The sequence below is a fragment of the Amblyraja radiata genome, chromosome 9 (genome assembly GCF_010909765.2).
Source record: "Amblyraja radiata isolate CabotCenter1 chromosome 9, sAmbRad1.1.pri, whole genome shotgun sequence".
Classification (NCBI taxonomy): domain Eukaryota; kingdom Metazoa; phylum Chordata; class Chondrichthyes; order Rajiformes; family Rajidae; genus Amblyraja; species Amblyraja radiata.
Window position 1 is genome coordinate 24150631 of NC_045964.1, and position 19283 is coordinate 24169913.

The 19283-nt window shown below is 41.9% G+C and overlaps 1 long non-coding RNA gene across 1 annotated transcript; it reads right to left on the reverse strand.

Annotated features, from left to right (window-relative positions):
* Positions 1-3248: 3248 nt before the first annotated feature.
* Positions 3249-7420, reverse strand: LOC116977321. The gene is made up of 3 exons (XR_004413177.1): positions 7410-7420; positions 4418-4419; positions 3249-3279 (listed from the first exon to the last, which is right to left on the reverse strand). It is a non-coding gene; the product is annotated as an uncharacterized LOC116977321 (long non-coding RNA).
* Between the last annotated feature and the right edge of the window lie 11863 nt (positions 7421-19283).

Sequence of the window (19283 nt, forward strand, 5' to 3'; positions counted from 1 at the left end):
CTGCCTGACCCTCAAGCACTTTGTATTTTACTCAAGATTCCAGCATCTTAGGCCTCTTGTGTCTGCGCGATAACTCATCTCATTGAATGGTAGAGTAGGTTAAAGGGGAGATTTGGTCCTTGTGACTGTGTACACTTGTGTAATTCAATCATAAAATAATTGCAGAAAAGACTGTTAAACCTTGGCTTAAGCGCGGCCCACCTGCAGTCCGTCTTGTTTTTTTTTCTTTCTTTTTGTTTCTTGTCATGTTTTAGTTAATTTTGTTTTATTAAGTTGTGTGTGGGTGGGGTGGGAGAAACATGCTTTGGTCTTCCTTCCGGGGATGCGACTTTGTTTTTTTTGTCATATTCCCCGTCTCCGTCTGCGCCGAGGCCTAATGGCGGAGCTTGCGGCATCGGTGCCGTAGCGGCGGCAGCAGCAGCGGAGACCCGACTCGGCCCCGGAACCGTGGCGGCGGCAGCAGCAGCAGTCGGAGACCCGGACTCGCCCCGAGGGTGGCGGCAGCAGCAGCGGGAGCGGACCCGACTCGGCCCCGAAGCTGCGCGGCAGCAGCGAAGGGAGACCGGAAGCGTGGGCGGCATCGAGCCGTGGCGGAGGAGCGAGACCAGACTCTCGCCCAGACGTGGACCGGCGGCATCAGCGTCAGCAGCAGGTAGCGGACTCGACTGCCCGAAGTGTGGCGGCGGCGGCGGGACGGCAGTGCGGTGGAACGGAGAGCCACTCGGCCTGGACTGTGGCGTGGCAGTGGAGACCGATCTCCGGAGCTGTTGGCGGCGGCAGCGACCACCCGCGGAGTTTGAACCGTCGCCTCGGCGCAGAGGGAGAACAAAGTGAAGAGACAGAGACTTTAAGATTTTGCCTTCCACCACAGTGAGGAGGTGTTTGGTGAACTCACTGTGGTGGATGTTAAATTTGTATTGATTGTGTGTTTTTGTCATTTTTTAATTATATGTATGACTGCAGGGAAACAACATTTCGTTCAGACCGAAAGGTCTGAATGACAATAAACAAATCTAATCTATTTCTTGAACATGTACTTACAAAGAAAACATTGTTAAAAGAGGCAACACTACAGGCATGGTACAGTGTTCTTGTAATGCAATGAATAAAGGCAATATTAACACTTAAGCCTTGCTATGAAAGGGCAAAACCTTGCATTAAGTTACACAATGTACTTAAATATCTGTCTTATCAGCTTTCACTGCCTACAAAGCAGATCCTTTCAATCAACATCTGATATATTTGCAAATGAAAGAGCCCAGGAGTGTGCATTGAGAGAAGTACCTTCATGTAACAATATCCACTCATTTTCTTCAAAAACCTCACTTAGATTAAAGTGCTGGAATGTGGTCAGTCTTTTTTTTCATTTCTGCTTCAGTATAAAGCAAGAATTTATTTTCAAGTGATTCTGAATTAAGATTAGTCCCATTTCTTCATTAAAGCAGAAAATGTGCTCATTATTTTTAACTGAAATTTTGCAAGCCATTAATTATACCCTACATTGTGCTTGTCCGGTTACTTTCAATTAAACTGTCAAGCAGCCATAAGGAGCTGACCTTACGGTTTAGATATTTTGCTTTGCTATTGTGTTGAATGCAGAATCCAGCCTCGTGGTAGGGTGAGCAACAGCACCTGGAAGGTACTGTAACCGTAGGTCTTCGGTGTCTAAAAAAAATACATTCCAAATTCACAGTCTGGAGAAGGGTCCTGATTTGAGATGTCACCTGCCCATTTTCTCCATTAATGCTGGCTGACACGCTGACTTACTCCAGCATTTTGTGTTTATCGTTGGTGTAAACCAGCATCTGCATTTCAGTTTAGTTTAGAGATACAGCACAGAGGAAGGCCCTTCGTCCCACTGAGTCCACGCCGACCAGCGATTCCTGTACACTAGCACTATCCTACACACTAGGGACAATTTACAATTTTAACCAAAGCCAATTAACCTACAAATCTATACGTCTTTGGAATATGCGAGGAAACCAGAGCACCCGGGGAAAACACACTCTGTCACAGTGAGAACACTCAGACAGCACCCATTGTCAGATTCGAACCTGGGTCTCTGGCACAGTAAGGCAACAGCTCTACCACTGCGCCACTATACCGCCCATTTTATTACATTATATTCCAAATTCAATTGTCCTCTTAAATGTTTCATGACGTGTTTCTCATGCACGTTGTGGTCTTTGATTTAAGGACCCAGTTTGTGCTTTAGTTCATAGTTTTCTAAATTCTTCAATGTAACCTGTGCCAAATGAGTTGAATGTCTCTGAAACATCCCTATCCCTAGTCTATCTTTACACAATTTTGAAAATCATTGTTGAAACAAAATTACAATACAAGTGCTAATGTAAATTTTCCTCCCCTTTCCACTAACTTTCCTAAACCACCCAACAAATACCCTAACAACTACCAGTAACGTAACCCTCCACGAACTATAATTCTTAGTTTCAAAGGAAAAGTGGAGGGGGGGGGGGAAGTGTTGTTTATCTAATATTGGGGAATTCTATGTTTGTCCCCCTATCTTTCCCGCTCCAATGGATTTCTGCCTTTCTCCTCTCCGCTCGGACTCTACCACCTATATTCCTTTCTCAGGCTTCACATTTCACGTATCCTCTATGCTTCTTTTCTTTTCATCCCTAGCCTTTGTCCAACTACCTGCTGATCAATCACCCCCCCCCCCCCCCTACCTTACCTACATCCACTTATCATTTTCCAGGTTTGTAGGAAGGAACTGCAGATGCTGGTTTAAACTGAAGATAGACACAAAGTGCTGGAGTAACTCAGCAAGACAGGCAGCATCTCTGGAGAGAAGGAATGGTGACATTTCGATGTCGAGACCCTTCTTCAGACTGATGGAAGGGCCTTGACCTGAAACGTCACCCATTCATTATCTCCATAGCTGCTGCCTGTCCTGCTACGCAGCAGGCTCCAGTATTTTGAGTCTTGCTTCTATATCTATGGACTGATAAAAAAAAATGGAATAAGCCAAGATTCTCTACAGTACAAATCATTCAGGTTTTAGGTTTTGATTGGTAAGCAACCCTTGTTCACAAACTAATTCAATCCAAGCAGAAAAAACCTTCAATTTTAAATGACTGGAACTGAGATTGTTTTCTTGCTGAATTCTGACAAACAAAGAATGTGTTAAGTGTGAAGTAATTAAATATATTTTACAATCTTCTAAGTTGTTCTGCCCTATTCAATACAATCAATTGGCAGAGATTTAACACAATGGAATTCAATATTTGAATTAAAACTCAGCTCTCATTAAATTTGCTTTCAGTGGTAATTGACAACTACAGTTGGCAAATGTGAGGGCACAGTGAGGAATGTGAGGTCACCGTAAGAAAGACGGACGTGCTGGTGGCGACTCGGAGGGATTGCCGTGAGTGCGGTGGTCTCGGTGTTGCGGGGACAGTGGTATGAATGTCTCACTGGAGACCCTCGGATTATTTTTAATTGGAATTTACTGGACTTTATCTTGCACTAAACGCTATTCTCTTTATCCTGTATCTGTACACTGTGGATAGCTCAATTGTAACCATGTACACTCTTTCCACTGACTGGTTAGCCCACAAAAAAAGCTTTTCACTGTACCTCGGTACACCTGACAATGAACTAAACTAAATTAGATTTTTTCTCCACGAATATTGCACGTTACACAATCTGAATACTCCTTAAAATCCCCATTCTTTGGAAGTCCTACCTATGTGTTGATGGGAATTCCACATGGGAATGCAGAGAAATAATTCACCACTTCAGTGTTTATTGATGCAAAGTAGGATATTACTCGGTTTTATTTCACTTCTACATTTTCGGGACAGTTTACAGAGGCCAATTAACCTTCAAACTCGCACGTCATTGGGATGTGGGAGGAAACCGGAGCATCCGGAGGAAACCCATATGCTCACAGGGAGAACATGTAAGATTTACAAGGATCTCCTGCTCTGTATATAGTCACACACTATGATGAAGCAAATTTCTGCCAGTTTTAGTACATCTGAAAGTTCATTGTTGTCACCTGAGTTGCTATTCTGTGCTGTTCACAGGTCTTAATGTTCACATCCAAAGAGGGGTTGTTGAGCAAAGCTATTTTGAACTAGTGTTCAAAGTTCAACTCGACGATGCTGCCTGACCCATGGGATCATAAGTCATATAAAATCTGGCACATGGTTTCTGAAGATGAAGTATCTTTATTTGAGGTGAAGACTTTCATTTTGTTATTGCAGCCTTTAATTGCACTGGTGCTCTCCCAATCAGTGCTGGAGGAATAATGAACCCAGACAGCAAATCTGATCAGCAGTTGGATACATTTATCAATGTCATTTATCCAAACACTTTGGAGATTTGAAGACACATTTGATTTCTCCTCTTGGCCATTTTTAGTTTCCTCTGGTGCTAATTAGCTATAAACGCCTGCAACAATATATTTTGCTTTTGACTGATTATAATTTTATTCACATGTAAAATAAGTGTCACCTTACCTTTCGCATATCCATTGGTATCAATTAGGAATACCCTGAGGGAAAAGTTGAAACACAATATTTTGCCTCAATGAATCATGACTCACATTTAAATGTCTTATTAAATACAAGAAATACTAGGTCTAAACCAAGTGATATTGAAGACTGGTATTATATTTCACTTATTAAATGGCCAAGGCTTATATAGAATGATGTTATAATAAACAATGCTGACAATAAACAGTGCAAACTGACAATATATCATGTGCCCCACAAATATTGTACCTATTGCAATTGCAGAGTTAAAATAGCTACAGTCCTTAATATCCAATAATTGCACTGTGGTCACCTCCAGCTATTTTGTGTAGTTTCATTGTACCTATTGCTTTAATCTTGCCCAGTGCAAGTCTTTAAACACTCCAGATTGTTTATTTCTAAGTTTATCCAAAAGCTTCATGGCAAACTGTTACATTGACAGCAAACTGTTACGGCACAGTGGCGCAGCGGTAGAGTTGCTGCCCAAGTTTGATCCTGACTACGGGTGCTATTTGTACGGAGTTTTCCCTGTGACCGCATGGGGTTTTATTCCGAGTGCTCCGATTTCCTCCCACACTCCAAAGACGTGCAGGTTTATAGGTTAATTGGCTTCTGGAAATTATTCCTTGAGCGTAGGATAGAAGAAGTGTAGGGGGTGATTTTTGGTCATCAGCAGGGACTTGAGTGGCCTGTTTCCATGCTGTATCTCTAAACTAATCTTGATCACTTATGCACGCCAGCAGGTTTGGATCTTCATGTACATATAAATGCAGACCTACCAACAGGTTCCAACTTGCTGGTATACTCTCCCACTGATCTCCATACACACACTTGATGGGTGTAATATCTGCTTGCTCACTGCCCATTCATTTGTATGGACATCATGCAGTGGCTAGCAAAAACGATGGCAATAACCCAAATTACCATCTCATCTTAAATCATTGTGTTTGCTGTGAATCTCTTCAGTTGTGCTTTGATGTTCGTTTTGCATGTCTGAATGCTTTTTTTGTTTATGTTTAAATTTTAAAAGCTTCTGAAGCCTTGAATAATTCTTGACACATTCTCCCACATTGCAAAGAAGTGCAAGTTTGTAGGTTAGTTGGCCTGTGGTGTTCTACTTATCCACTGGATTGCCAACTTTGTTTGGGTTTCCAAATTTTTTTGGCACTTCTGCATTTTATATGTGAGCAGACAGGTATAAATTAACATGAAAGTGTGTATGTACATTACGTGTTCCCTGGACAAAATGTTCCTTGGGAAATCTTCATGATGGATGTATTCCCAAGCAGATCAGTAGTTTGTAATGGTGTTGTACAATATTTGGAAGTGTCAGAATATTTGAAGAAAGGTAGATGGCTATTTTCCAAATGGATGTTGACATGAGCTAGATTTCACTAGTCACTTCAGTTGAGTCCGGCTAATTGAAGATTGCTTCTGATCGCATGTTACATGGCAAAGCTGCTGCAAGTATGAAATTATTACACTTTCCTGAAAATTAAAAGGAAAAATACACAGAATCAATATTCTGGTCACCATGACCACAGAATAACAGTTGCCATGTGAACAATGCTTCATTCGCAAGCAAATAGATTGCCAGAGGTTTGTTTTTTGTCTTTATGTGAATGTTGATTCTGTTGCATATTATGATTGTCCAGATATATTCTCCAAATTTTAAGCTGGGTGACCCTTTCACTGTGATATGACAGTTAGCAAGCAAGGAGTACTTACGTATGGTTTCAGCACTTCAACATGAATGGGAATTACTTCCCTGTGAATCCTCACCTGGAAATAAATATTAATCTGGGACTGTCAGTTGGAAAACATTTATTACTTTGTTTAGTTTAGTTTAGAGACACAGTGTGGGAACAGGTTCTTCGGCCCACCGAGTCCATGCTGACCAGTTCTATCCTACACACGAGGAACAATTTATAGAAAACAATTAACCTACAAACCCGCATGCCATTGGAATGTGGGAAGAAACCTGAGCACCCGGAGAAAAACCGCCAGTTCACAGGGAGAACGTATGAACTCCGTACAGACAGCACCCGTAGTCAGGATGGAACCTGGGTCTCTGGCGTTGTAAGGCAGCAACTCTATCGCTGCGCCACCGTGCTTCTCTGCTACTTTATGAAAAATGATTCATAATTATGAGGTAGTTCTGAGTGGCTCAATTTTTCCAGTTGTTTGTGCTATTTATAGTAACGTTATTCAGACATTGATAAGTTTGAGAATGTTGATGTACAAAAGGATCTATTCATTTCATTGTGATTTTAAAGGCCTACATCTACTCAAGGTTTAAGATCTCTTGCTGTCCAACAGGATGTAAGGTATTTTCTGTGGAGAGCTTGTGGATTCAGAGAGCACTCTCTTTTGAACTAAAGAAAGCAACCCCCCCCCCCCACCGCCTCCATCCCTCTTTGGTTTAATCTCCTGGATAGTGATGACGATTGTGAACAACTGGTGCCTTGATGCTGATCCTTGCTGCAAACTCTAGTCACAGTTTATAAACCCAGCATGACCCATGTAATCCTCAACCCTATTCTTTAATCCATTGACCAGTCTTCAGGCCTTGTAGTGTGGCGGCGCCTATCGGCAGCGGCTCGACTACAGTCCCTCTGTCTTTTTTTTAATTTTTGTCTTGTTAAATGTATGTCTTGAGTCTATTTTTTATTATTTTTCTTTAGCTGTGTATATGTGCAAGGTAGGGGAAACTGTTAGTCTCTTCCCTGTACGTAGACCCGACTTTTTCCCTGTCGGGTCTCCGATGTCGTTGGGCCTAACATCGTGGAGCGCCCATGGGACTTACCATCGCCCGCCGGGGGCTTTAACATCGGGAGCCCCAGTTCGCCTCGACGCTGCAGTTGGACTACTGGACCGCGGGAGAAGAACAAAGGGAAGAGATAAGACTTTTGCCTTCCATCACAGTGAGGAGGTGTTGGAGATTCACTGTGATGGATGTTTGTGTAAATTGTGTTAAGTGTGGGTCTTGGTTTTTTTTTTGTAATGTAAGACTGTAGAAAATGCAATTTGGTTCAAACCAAGCTGTTTGAATGACAATAAAAGACATTCTATTCTATTCTATACCAGCACGTCACCTCCAAAGGCATCTGTTCTAACACTAGATTCTCACATTTCCCTCCTGTTGACACCGGCTGACTAATCTGCTGATGCCTGTTTTTCCTTCCTGGCCTTTCCTAAATCATGGGCTGCATTTGCGAACTTCCAATCTGTATGAACCATTCCACAATCTCCGGGATTCAGGAAGGTGACAACAAGTGTACCCACGCCCACCAGAGTCACACCTTTCAAAAGCTTGGGACATAGATCATCAAGACCTTCCGACTTATCAAACTAATCTAGTTCTTAATAAAGATATTAAAGCAGCTGGCTCAAGTTCCTCACACATCTTCAATTGTCTATTCTTCTGCCTTTCCTCTTGATCGCATTTGCCTGATAATCCAAAGCCACCTGAAAGTTAAATAAAGCTTTAACATTCTCAGCTCCATCCCTACTTTTTACTCTGTTCTGCCAGAGTTTTAAATGACTTGAAACAAAGCACTGGAAGGGAAAGTCGTAACTGTTAATGTCTTCAGCGCAGCCTGCCAGAAAAACATGTGGCAAATTATCTGTGCTAATTGAAGTATGCTATTTCAATTTGGTATCTTTTGCACCGGCAACAAAATAGAAAATCACTGAGTTGTTCTTGTGCACCTCCTTGTGGACTTGGATGGTTTAACATTGGAATGGATCCTTCTGTTATAAATGTGCTCTTGTGTTGGGTTTTAAATGATGAGGCTTTTCTATAGGAAACTAATCTTTGTCCGTTTCCAGATATAGAACGTGGCCTTACCTCCTGCTGAAGATGATGTTTAAATTGCTTTTATAACGCACTTCATTGATATTTCAGAGATTGGGGTAAAGAAGAATTTTATGGTGCATGTGCACCACAGGGAGCCTTCTGAGAGTGATTCAGTCCTGAGTTATCACAGGGTTTATGCTTTATGCTGGCCCCTGCAGCATCTGAATGGCTGTGAATCCCATTTCTTTATTGCATTGCGATACATGCATGATGATATCACAGTGTGCACAAGGGAAGTTAATAAAATGAATCAACAATTAGAAAGGATAAAAAAATACAATAAAAATATTTGACATTTATGTTTAAGGTCATTCCTTTCAATGACTGAGTTAGACTGGACAGTAGAAAAGAAGAGATCAAGGGATGTAGGGATAAAAGGAATGAAATCACAGGCCTGGATGCTTATCCAGATATTACATTATTTCAATTAAGAACTCTTTCTAACTCATTTGTAAAGACATTCAAATGAATGTAACGAATTTGAGGCCTATTTTCCTTCCCAGCCGAGTGGGCAGAGATGATTTATGAGGATGTTGCCACGACTTGATCTATAGGAGAGATGATGAGCAGGCAAGGACTTTGTTCTTTGGGGAGAAGGAGCATGAGGGTTGATCTTAGAGAGCTGTGTAAGATCATGAGATGAATAGATAGGGTAGATGCACAGTCATTTCCCCAGAGTAGGGGGATCAAGAACAAGAGGACATAGGTGTAAGGAGAGAGGGGAAAGAGAGGGGAAAATGCAACCTTTTCATGAAGAGGGTGGTGGGTCTATGGAACGAGCTGTCAGAGGAGGTAGTTGAGGCAGGTGCTATCACAGGATTTAAAAGATATTTGGTCAGGTACATGGATATAAAAGGTTTAGAGGGATATGGTCCAAATGTGAGCAGGTTGGACTAGCATAAATGGGGCATTTTAGTTGGCCTGGGCAAATTGGACTGAAGCTTCTGTGCTGTGTGACTCTATTGGCCCCTTGAGACTTTTGTACAATTCTATGAGATCACCACTCAGTCTTGTTTGATCTCGTTATTTTGCTGGAATCAAACTGTGGTATAGTGGGTGCCTTGCTTTACAGGTTTGAATTTGAGGTGTAAAGCATAAAAAGCAGAAACATTTTATCATGAAACAAGCCTGTAGTTGATCTGAAATAAAACTGCAAAAAGTGCTGGAAATGCTCAACAGATCAAGCAGCTACTGCAGAAAGGGAGAATTGTTGACCCTGTTTCTCTTACCACAGATGCTGCTTGATCTACTGAGTGCTTCCAGCATTGTATCTTTTTTTTTTTCAGATCTTCACGTGAACATGGGGGTCATGGATAGGAAAGGTTTGAGGGATCTGGGCCAAATTCAGGCAAATGGGAAAAGCTCAGAAGTAGCATTTTTGTCAGCATGGACAGTGCTGGGATGAAGGGCCTCCAGAGAGCAAACAGAAAGACCTGCAGTCTTTTCTGTGTCCTATCATTGTCTGTTCTGTCAATCACAGAATAAATGTATTAGCTCTGTGTCTGAGTCTGTGTCTGTGTGAAGCATATACAGTATTTCTCAAACCTTGCTGCAATTTCCCTTAATCTCCCTAATTTGAGGAAGGACATCCTTGTGATTGAGGCAGTGCAGCGTAGGTTCACGAGATTGATACCTGGGATGGCGGGACTGTCATATGAGGAAAGATTGAAAAGACTAGGCTTGTATTCACTGGAGTTTAGAAGGATGAGGGGGATCTTATAGAAACATATAAAATTATAAAAGGACTGGTCAAGCTAGATGCAGGAAAAATGTTCCCAATGTTGGGCGAGTCCAGAACCAGGGGCCACAGTCTTAGAATAAAGGGGAGGTCATTTAAGACTGAGGTGAGAAAAAAACTTTTTTACCCAGAGAGTTGTGAATTTATGGAATTCCCTGCCACAGAGGGCAGTGGAGGCCAAATCACTGGATGGATGTAAAAGAGAGTTAGATAGAGCTCTCGGGGCTAGTGGAGTCAAGGGATATGGGGAGAAGGCAGGCACAGGTTATTGATAGGGGACGATCAGCCATGATCACAATGAATGGCGGTGCTGGCTCGAAGGGCCGAATGGCCTCCTCCTGCACCTATTTTCTATGTTTCTATGTTTGTCTTTACTAATTAAAATAATGAAGGCCAATGAAAGAACAAAGTATTCCATTTCAAAATAAACCTAATCACTTTTAATTTCAAAACTAAAGTACAATTATTTTAGAAATCCTGTGCACCGTCAATATTATTTAATTCAAAACAGAATACTTAAATTATTTTTTCTCAGTTTAGTATAGAATTTGCTGAGAGCAACAAACTACAGTGATTTTCACTGTGCAAGACCTTATGTGACTACATGTGTAGGAAGGGCCAAAATCGCTGAAGAAATATTTGAGGTAGTGAAGTTATGCCCTTGGCCCAGGTACCTGTTAAAATTTAAACAGCTTCATAGTGCAGGAAATGTACACAATTTTAATAATTAAAAGATTATTATACATTTCAACAACAATATCTTTCAATAATTAAGAAGACAAACAATTAAAACATTTAACAAAAGACAATGAATTCAATAATTTAAAGTATCTTAAATTACTTGAGGTAAACTCTTGGAAAGCAGCGATTTAGCATGGAGCCCCTGGATGGTTCTGAAATTGAGCTCCAGTCAGCTGGCCACCATCTTCACTGACATCTTCAAACTTTCACTTCAACAGTCTATTGGCCCCCCTGGTTTAAGTAAATCTCCATCATTTCAATGCCTAAGAAAAATAAAGTGACTCTCAATTATCACCATTTGGTAGCTGTACATCGGTCACATTAGGCTAGAGGGCCTGAGCTATTAGGAGAGATTGAGCAAGCGAGGATCTCATTCCTTGGAGGCTATGGGGTGATCTTATCAAGGTATATAGGATCATACAAATAATTGATAGGGTGAATGCACAAAGGATAGGGTAATCAAGAACCAGAGGACATAGGTTTAAGACGAGATGGGAAAGATTTGATAGGAACCTCAGGGCCAACTTTTTCACTCAGTGAAGTGGGTAGATCGAATGAGCTGCCAGAGGAGATGGTTCAGGTGGTTGAGGCAGGTACACTTGGACAGATACATGGATACAAATGATTCGAGGGATTTGTGCCAAATGCAGCCAGATGGGACGAGCTGAGATGGGGCATCTTGGTCAGCATGGACAAGTGGGCTGAAGAGCTTGTTTCTGTGCTGTATAACTCAATAATGAAGTGCTTTGAAGGACTGGGAATTTTCACCAATCTTTCAGGCAATCTAGACCTTTTGCCATTTGTGTATAGGAAATAGAGGTCAAGTCAAGTCAAGAGAGTTTATTGTCATGTATCCCAGATAGGACAATGAAATTCTTGCATTGCTGCAGCACAACAGGATATTGTAGTCATAAATACAGATCAGATCAGTGTCCATATACCACAGAAGAATACCATTGCCCCTGCACCTCTGGATCACCTATGTCATGATGCTAATAATTGTCTACAATTCAGCCTTAATCCTGTATAAACTCCTGCCTAAACGTATAGTCCTTGGTCTTTGGGTCTTCATCTGTAATTGGCTTCTGGACTTGCTGACAGACTGACCTCAATTGATTAGATTTGGTTAATATTTCCTCCACCCTGACTCTCAACACTGATGGTCCCTCCTTTGCTATACTCCCTAACTACCCTTGACTGTGTGGCAAAGAACAACAGCATCAAGATCTTTAAGTGTGATGATGACACCACTGTTTTTGGCTGGATCAACAATAATGTTGAGAAGAAGTATGGGAAAAAGATCGAGAATCTTATTCTGAAGGGACACATCCCAGCCTGCTATGGTAACTGCTCTGCATTTGACCGCCTGAACAACCCTAGAGTGGCGAATACAACCCAGTCCATCACAGGCTCGTCACTTCCATGCAGTCCATCTTCACAGCGCATTGCATCAGGGAGTCTGGAAATATTGCCAAGGATGCCTGTAATCCTGGCCTCTCCCTTTTCTCTCATTGAGCGATACAGCGTGGAAACAGGCCCTTCGGCCCACCGAGTCTGCGCCAACCAGCAATCACCTCGTACACTAGCACTATCCAACACATGGGACAATTACAGTTTTTTTACCAAAACCATTATCCTGCAAACCTGTACTTCTTTGGAGTGTGGGAGAAAACTGGAGCACCCAGAGAAAACTCACATGGTCACAGGGCGAATGTATAACTCCATACAGATAGCACCTACAGTCGGGATCACTGTAGCTGGAGCTGTAAGGCAGCAACTCTCCCGCTGCGCCACTGTGCTGCTCTTCTACCTTCTAGAAGAAAGAACAGGAGCTTTCAAGCTCCAACATCTTCATCAAAGAACACCTTCTTCCCCAGTGCTATCCGACTCCTGAACCAATGGTGTGACTCAGCATGTTAGGCAGCATCTGTGGAGAACATGGATAGGTGACGATTCGGGTTGGGACCCTTCTTCAGACTGATAGTTGTGGGTGGAGCGGAAGAAAGTACACTGGGAGAGAAGAATGGCAGGACAGAGCATGGCAAGCAATAGGTGGCACAGAGTGGGTGCAATGAGGGAAGGTCTCACAGAACTCGCGTCGGAGAGAGGAGGAGAACCTCTTCAAAGTGGGCATACCTTGAAGAGATTTCGCAGTGGAGCAGACACAATGTAGAAACAAGGAACTGCAGATACTGATTTACAAAAAAAGTGCACAAAGGACACAGAGCCTGGATTAAATCAGCAGGTTTCATACCTCTTCTTGGAGATGCTGCCAGGTACTCTTACCTGCTCTAACTCTACCTCATTCTATTATTCCTTTATTATATATCAATACATTTCTGCACTATTTCAGATTACTCTGTAATCTTGCGACATTCCATTGTTTCTGTATCTGTTGTTAAATTTATCTTCCCTGTATATACCCTGCTCATTCTGTGAGCTTTATGTGAACAAGGAAATTCTTTGACCCCCCCCCCCCGGTGTGTATATGATGAGAAAACTAATGAGGATCTATATCTGATAAGAAACTGAATCTGATTTGCCCATCACATCAACGAATATTTGTTCTGCCAGGTCTAAACTCCTACATTTTAACAAACTCCGTAGCTTAAGTACTGTGGAACGACTACAACTTTGCTTGTTACTGCTGGACTCTGTGAGGTGCTCACCTTAACAGCATGAATCTGCCCGCATTACTGGTCCCATTCGCGATTGCTATTCAGAGGGTTAAAGGGATATGCCAATACACCAATAACTGAACCACTCCCATCATTAAGTGGCAAATTTTAACTGGGGGATTATGTAGAATGCAATCTATTGGATTTGGCTGATGTCAAGAACAAAATCTGGACCAAAAATGCTGGAAGGTCAGGAAGCATCTCCAGAGAGAAGGAATAGGCGATGTTTCCGATCAAAACCCTTCTTCAGACTGAGAATCAGGGGAGTGGAAAATTAAAGGTTTGAAAAAGGTATAAAGGACAACTGAATGAAAGGTATGAAAAGAACATATCAAAGCTAACAACAATGATCAAGGAAAGGTGGAGCCCACAATGGTCTATTGTTGGCTGTGGGAAAGGTGATAACGAGCGGATACAAACAGTGAACTAACAGTTAAACTAATAGAACAACTAGGGTGGGGGCGGGATGAAGAGAGAGGGAATGCAAGGGTACCTTGGAATTAGAGAAATCAATATTCATACCGCTGCGCTGTAAGCTGCCCAGGCAAAATATGATTAGCTCAGTCTGTGGAAGGCTCTCAATCAGAAACGTCACCCGTTCCTTCTCTCCAGAGATGCTGCCTGTCCCGCTGAGTTACTTCAGCATTTTGTGTCTTTCATGAGATGCTGTTCCTCCAATTTGCGTTTGGCCTCATCTGCAGTTCCTTCCTACACAAAATTTGGACCAATGCAGTATTAAGTAATGCAGTTTAGTTTAGTTTAGTGATACAACGTGGAAACAGGCCTTTTGGTCCATCGAGTCCACACCAACCATCAATCAACCATTATTGCAGATCATTAGTGTAGATTATTCCAGTTCATGGAAGGCATGTTGCTTTAGGAATAGCTGTGACACATGTGTGTGTTTCTGAGGAGTGAGAAGGGGCAAAATACAATTAAAATAGAATTGGATAGTTCAAGAAGAGAGTAGTGAGGGTGACAAACTTAGCAACTGCATAAGAAATTCCTTTTGAAAATGTTGCAGTGCCGGAGACCCGGGTTTGATCCCGACTACAGGTGCTGTTTGTACGGAGTTTGTACATTCTCCCCGTGACGGCGTGGGATTTCTCTGATATCTTTGGTTTCCTCCCACACTCCAGAGGCGTACAGGTTTGCAGGTTAATTGGCTTGGTTATAAATGTAAAATTGTCCCCTGCGTGTGTGGGGATCGCTGGTCGACGCGGACTTGGTGGGCCGAAGGGCCTGTTTTCGCACTGCATCTCTAATCGATTCTTCTGCAAAATGCCTGAAAAAGCAGGCTGGACTGGATCAGACAAGTTTAATCTTTATCAGATTCAGATTCAGATTCAATTTTAATTGTCGTTGTCAGTGTACAGTACAGAGACAACGAAATGCATTTAGCATCTCCCTGGAAGAGCGACATAGCAAATGATTTGAATAAATAATAATAAGTGATAATAAGTGTCCGGGGGGTGGGGGGGTGATTGGCAGTCACCGAGGTACGTTGTTGAGTAGAGTGACAGCCGCCGGGAAGAAGCTGTTCCTGGACCTGCTGGTTCGGCAACGGAGAGACCTGTAGCGCCTCCCGGATGGTAGGAGGGTAAACAGTCCATGGTTGGGGTGAGAGCAGTCCTTGGCGATGCTGAGCGCCCTCCGCAGACAACGCTTGCTTTGGACAGACTCAATGGAGGGGAGCGAGGAACCGGTGATGCGTTGGGCAATTTTCACCACCCTCTGCAATGCCTTCCGGTCGGAGACAGAGCAGTTGCCATACCATACTGTGATGCAGTTGGTAAGGATGCTCTCGATGGTGCAGCGGTAGAAGTTCACTTCTTTATCACTTTTTGTCTATATTATATGAAGCATCTCCTGATAGAGGAGATTATCCAAAACCATAGTCGAAATGTTCTGTTCATCTTTGCACATCGAAATGTGTCAAACACTGTGAGGCATGACTATTTCTAGACACAGAATAATTTAAGAAAGGGATCTTTTCAATATCTCATCGCTGTCACTAGGTGTCAGCATTTGCACTGAGTTGAAGATAACCCATTTTTCTTCCCCAAAGCAGATGAATAGCATCAAGTGGCATGAACAAAGTACTTGTAAGTTCTTTGAAAAATATTATTTTAAACACACAATTCATATCATGTAGGAAAGGACTGCAGATGCTGGTTTACACCGAAGATAGACACAAAATGCTGGAGTCTCAGCATTTCAGGCAGTAGCTCTGGAAAAAAGGAATAGGTGACGTTTATTCCTTTTCTCCTCACCCGCTGAGTTACTCCAGCATTTTGTGTGTAAGCCAGCATCTGCAGTTCCTTCCTACACATTCATATTTACTTCCTGTATGATGACCAACTTTGTATTTTGTGTGGTTTTGAATCAAAGTCATTTTCATCTCAATATTCATCCATTATATATTACCACTAAATAACCTGTCATGTCACATAGGTTAGTTTCTTGTTGGATGTTGATCCAATGTTTAAAACGTTTCCAATTTCCTACTTTATGGATAGTACCTGAGCTCTTTTACCTTCTGGCTCAAAGACAAAAACCTACTATTAAACACACAGACTTCATGACTGGTTTATTGCCAAAAGCACCAAAGAAATAAATCAATTATGAAAGTCTCTATCGTTCTTTATAGTAATTGTTTTCCCATTGCCCCTTACTTTGTAATCCCTACATATGGATTGAAGATATCTCAGAGAAAGTCTGAAGAAGAGTCTCAACTTGAAACGTCACCCATTCCTTCTCTCCAGAGATGCTGCCTGTCCCGCTGAGTTACTGCAACATTTGATGAGAAGAACTTTTTTCACACAGAGTGGTGAATCTCTGGAACTCTCTGCCACAGAGGGTAGTCGAGGCCAGTTCATTGGCTATATTTAAGAGGGAGTTAGATGTGGCCCTTGTGGCTAAGGGGATCAGAGGGTATGGAGAGAAGGCAGGTACGGGATACTGAGTTGGACGATCAGCCATGATCATATTGAATGGCGGTGCAGGCTCGAAGGGCCGAATGGCCTACTCCTGCACCTAATTTCTATGTTTCTATGTTTCTATGTTTTGTGTCTATCTTCAGTGTAAACCAGCATCTGCAGTTCCTTCCTACACTGTCACTGCGATGTTTACCAAATCTTCCAATCTATGGCACCTCCATGCTGAAAATTAGTTTAGTTTAGAGATACTGCACGGATACAGAGCCTACCACTGAGTTTGTGCCAACCAGCAATACATGTACATTAGCACAATTTACACATTAGGGACAATGTACAATATTTACCAAAGCCAATTAACCTACATACTTGTATGTCTTTGGAGTGTAGGAGGAAACCGGAGCACCCGGGAAAAACCCACGTAGTCAAGGGGAGAAGGTAAAAACTGCATACAGACAACACCCTTGGTCAGGATTGAACTCAGGTCTCTGGCACTGTCAGGCAGCAACTCTAACGCTGTGCCATTGTGCTGCCCAATCTTGAATGTTGCTCTGCTGTTCTGCAATCTTTTTGTACTTTGTTTCCGCAAAAGACAAGTAAAACCAGACTGGCTTCAGTGCTTTATATATTTTTATTTGTTTCATACATAAAGTGTGACTGCTCAGTCCAACAAGCGACGAATGAAAAGGAGGAAATATTTTAAAGGGCCACTGTTGCAATTTACCTCTTTATTTATTTCTACTTCTTCTCTCCAGCTTCTTGAAAACAGAGCTGACTACTTTAGTCCCAATTTCTCTCCCCCCCCCCCCCCCCCCTTCCACTATGTGCATACCTTCTTCTAGCTTCACAATTCGCAATCCTTCAATCATTTTGTGTCACACCTTCTGGCTTTTCATCTCTGGCCTTTGTCCATCCAACTGCCAGAGAGATGCTGCCCGAACCACTGAGTTACTCCAGCGCTCTGTGTCCTTGTTTGAATGGTTTAGAGCATCAGTTTAGTTTAGTTTAGTTTAGTTTAGTTTAGTTTAGTTTAGTTTAGTTTAGTTCAGTTTAGAGATAAAGTGCCCTTCTGCCCACCGAGTTCGCAGCAACTGGCGTTCACCATACACTAACACTACACACTAGGGACAATTTACAATTCTTACCAAAGCTAATTAACCTACAAATCTGTATGTCTTTGGAGTGTGGGAGGAAACCAGAACTCCCAGAGAAACCCACGTGGTACACTGGTATTACCTTCAAACTCCGTGCAGACAGCACCCGTGTTCAGGATTGAGCCCTGGTTTCACGCCCTGTAACAACTCTCCTGCTGCACCACAGTGCTGTGGGGTACAAGGGTGACTTGTTACCTATGTATTTCCATGTGGTAATGTGGTCTTTGATCACGTGGAACTGTTTTCAGTGTCACCTGTGTCATTTCCTCAGCAGAAGTGAAGAACATTATAACTCCAGAGGTATGTGGGGAAGAAATGGTTAGGAGATGTCAATGTGGAAAAACAGATGGGGAGAAATGGAAAATGGGTAAACAGCATTCATTGGTGTCAAAACAATAAGGAACAAATCTTGGAAAAGAAATGCAAAAACTGCCTAAATGTATGTTGTGAAAACTGATATAGGACCCCCTGCTTTAGTGCAATGACATCTTTCATGTTGATGAAAGTAATCCTTATTATTTATAATTGGCAAGTTTGTAGCATAATATGCCTTGAATGGCACTTCCATGAAACCTCTTTGAATATTTCTGCAATGTGGACAGTGCATTGCCTGGTAGTTGTGATTGTTATGGGGAGTATAATCACAATCAAATAATGATGTGTCATATCCTCGCAGAATAATTAGAAATAATGAAATGGAAGATGAGTTCACCTTAGATAGCTTGTTATTTTAGTCTCAGCACTAAACAGCGAAACTAACAGGAACCCAGCCAAGGATCAAAATTCAGGCCAAATAACAATATTTAGAAGCTGGTAAATGTTAAGTGTTATTACGATGAGAATTAGCAGCTGCTCGGAGATTGAATTCCATTCTTATCGAAAGATGGGAATAAAAAATGACCAAGAAGCATATTCACAAAATAATAGGAATCAGTTGGTGAAAATAGAAATTTCTGGAAATATTTGCCAGTTCTGTACAGCACCTGTGGAAAGAGAAACAGGGAACAAAGGCCTTTTTTTAAATTTCGGGAAACACTTTGACCAGAAGTGTTAACTGATTATTTTGCTTAACTTGCTGAGCTGTTCCAGCATTTTCTGTTTTTATTTCAGATTTGCAATTTTAAAAAAAATTCATTTGTGAGGAATCAGCTTGGATTCAGTCTGAAGAGGGTCTCGACCCGAAACATCACCTATTCCTTCGCTCCATATATGCTGCCTCACCCGTTGAGTTTCTCCAGCATTTTTGTCTACCAGTACACTCGTACTATGTTGTCTGCAGTTTCTCATCCTGCACACTAGGGACTATTTATAGATGCCAATTAATCTATAAATTTAAATGATTTGGATTTTAGAATGTATTAATCTCATGGAAAATATTAATTAGCATTGGCTGGCAGACTATAATAGATACCATCCTCCAAACGTGGATTAACATTGACAAAAATCAACTCGTCGTACCCTCGTCTTAAAGCACTTGCTCAGAAAAGCAAAAGACCAAGCAGAACAAGATGAGTCTGAGACCAAATATCCAGCTCTTATAGGTAAACCTCAAACTTTTTGTCAAACACTTTGAACTGAAAGGATGCATGCTCAATAATTGTCTCCTTCGTGTTTATCTTTGTACCCAGCTGTAAATCACTAGTATCACACCATTACAATCACTTTGTACCCAGCT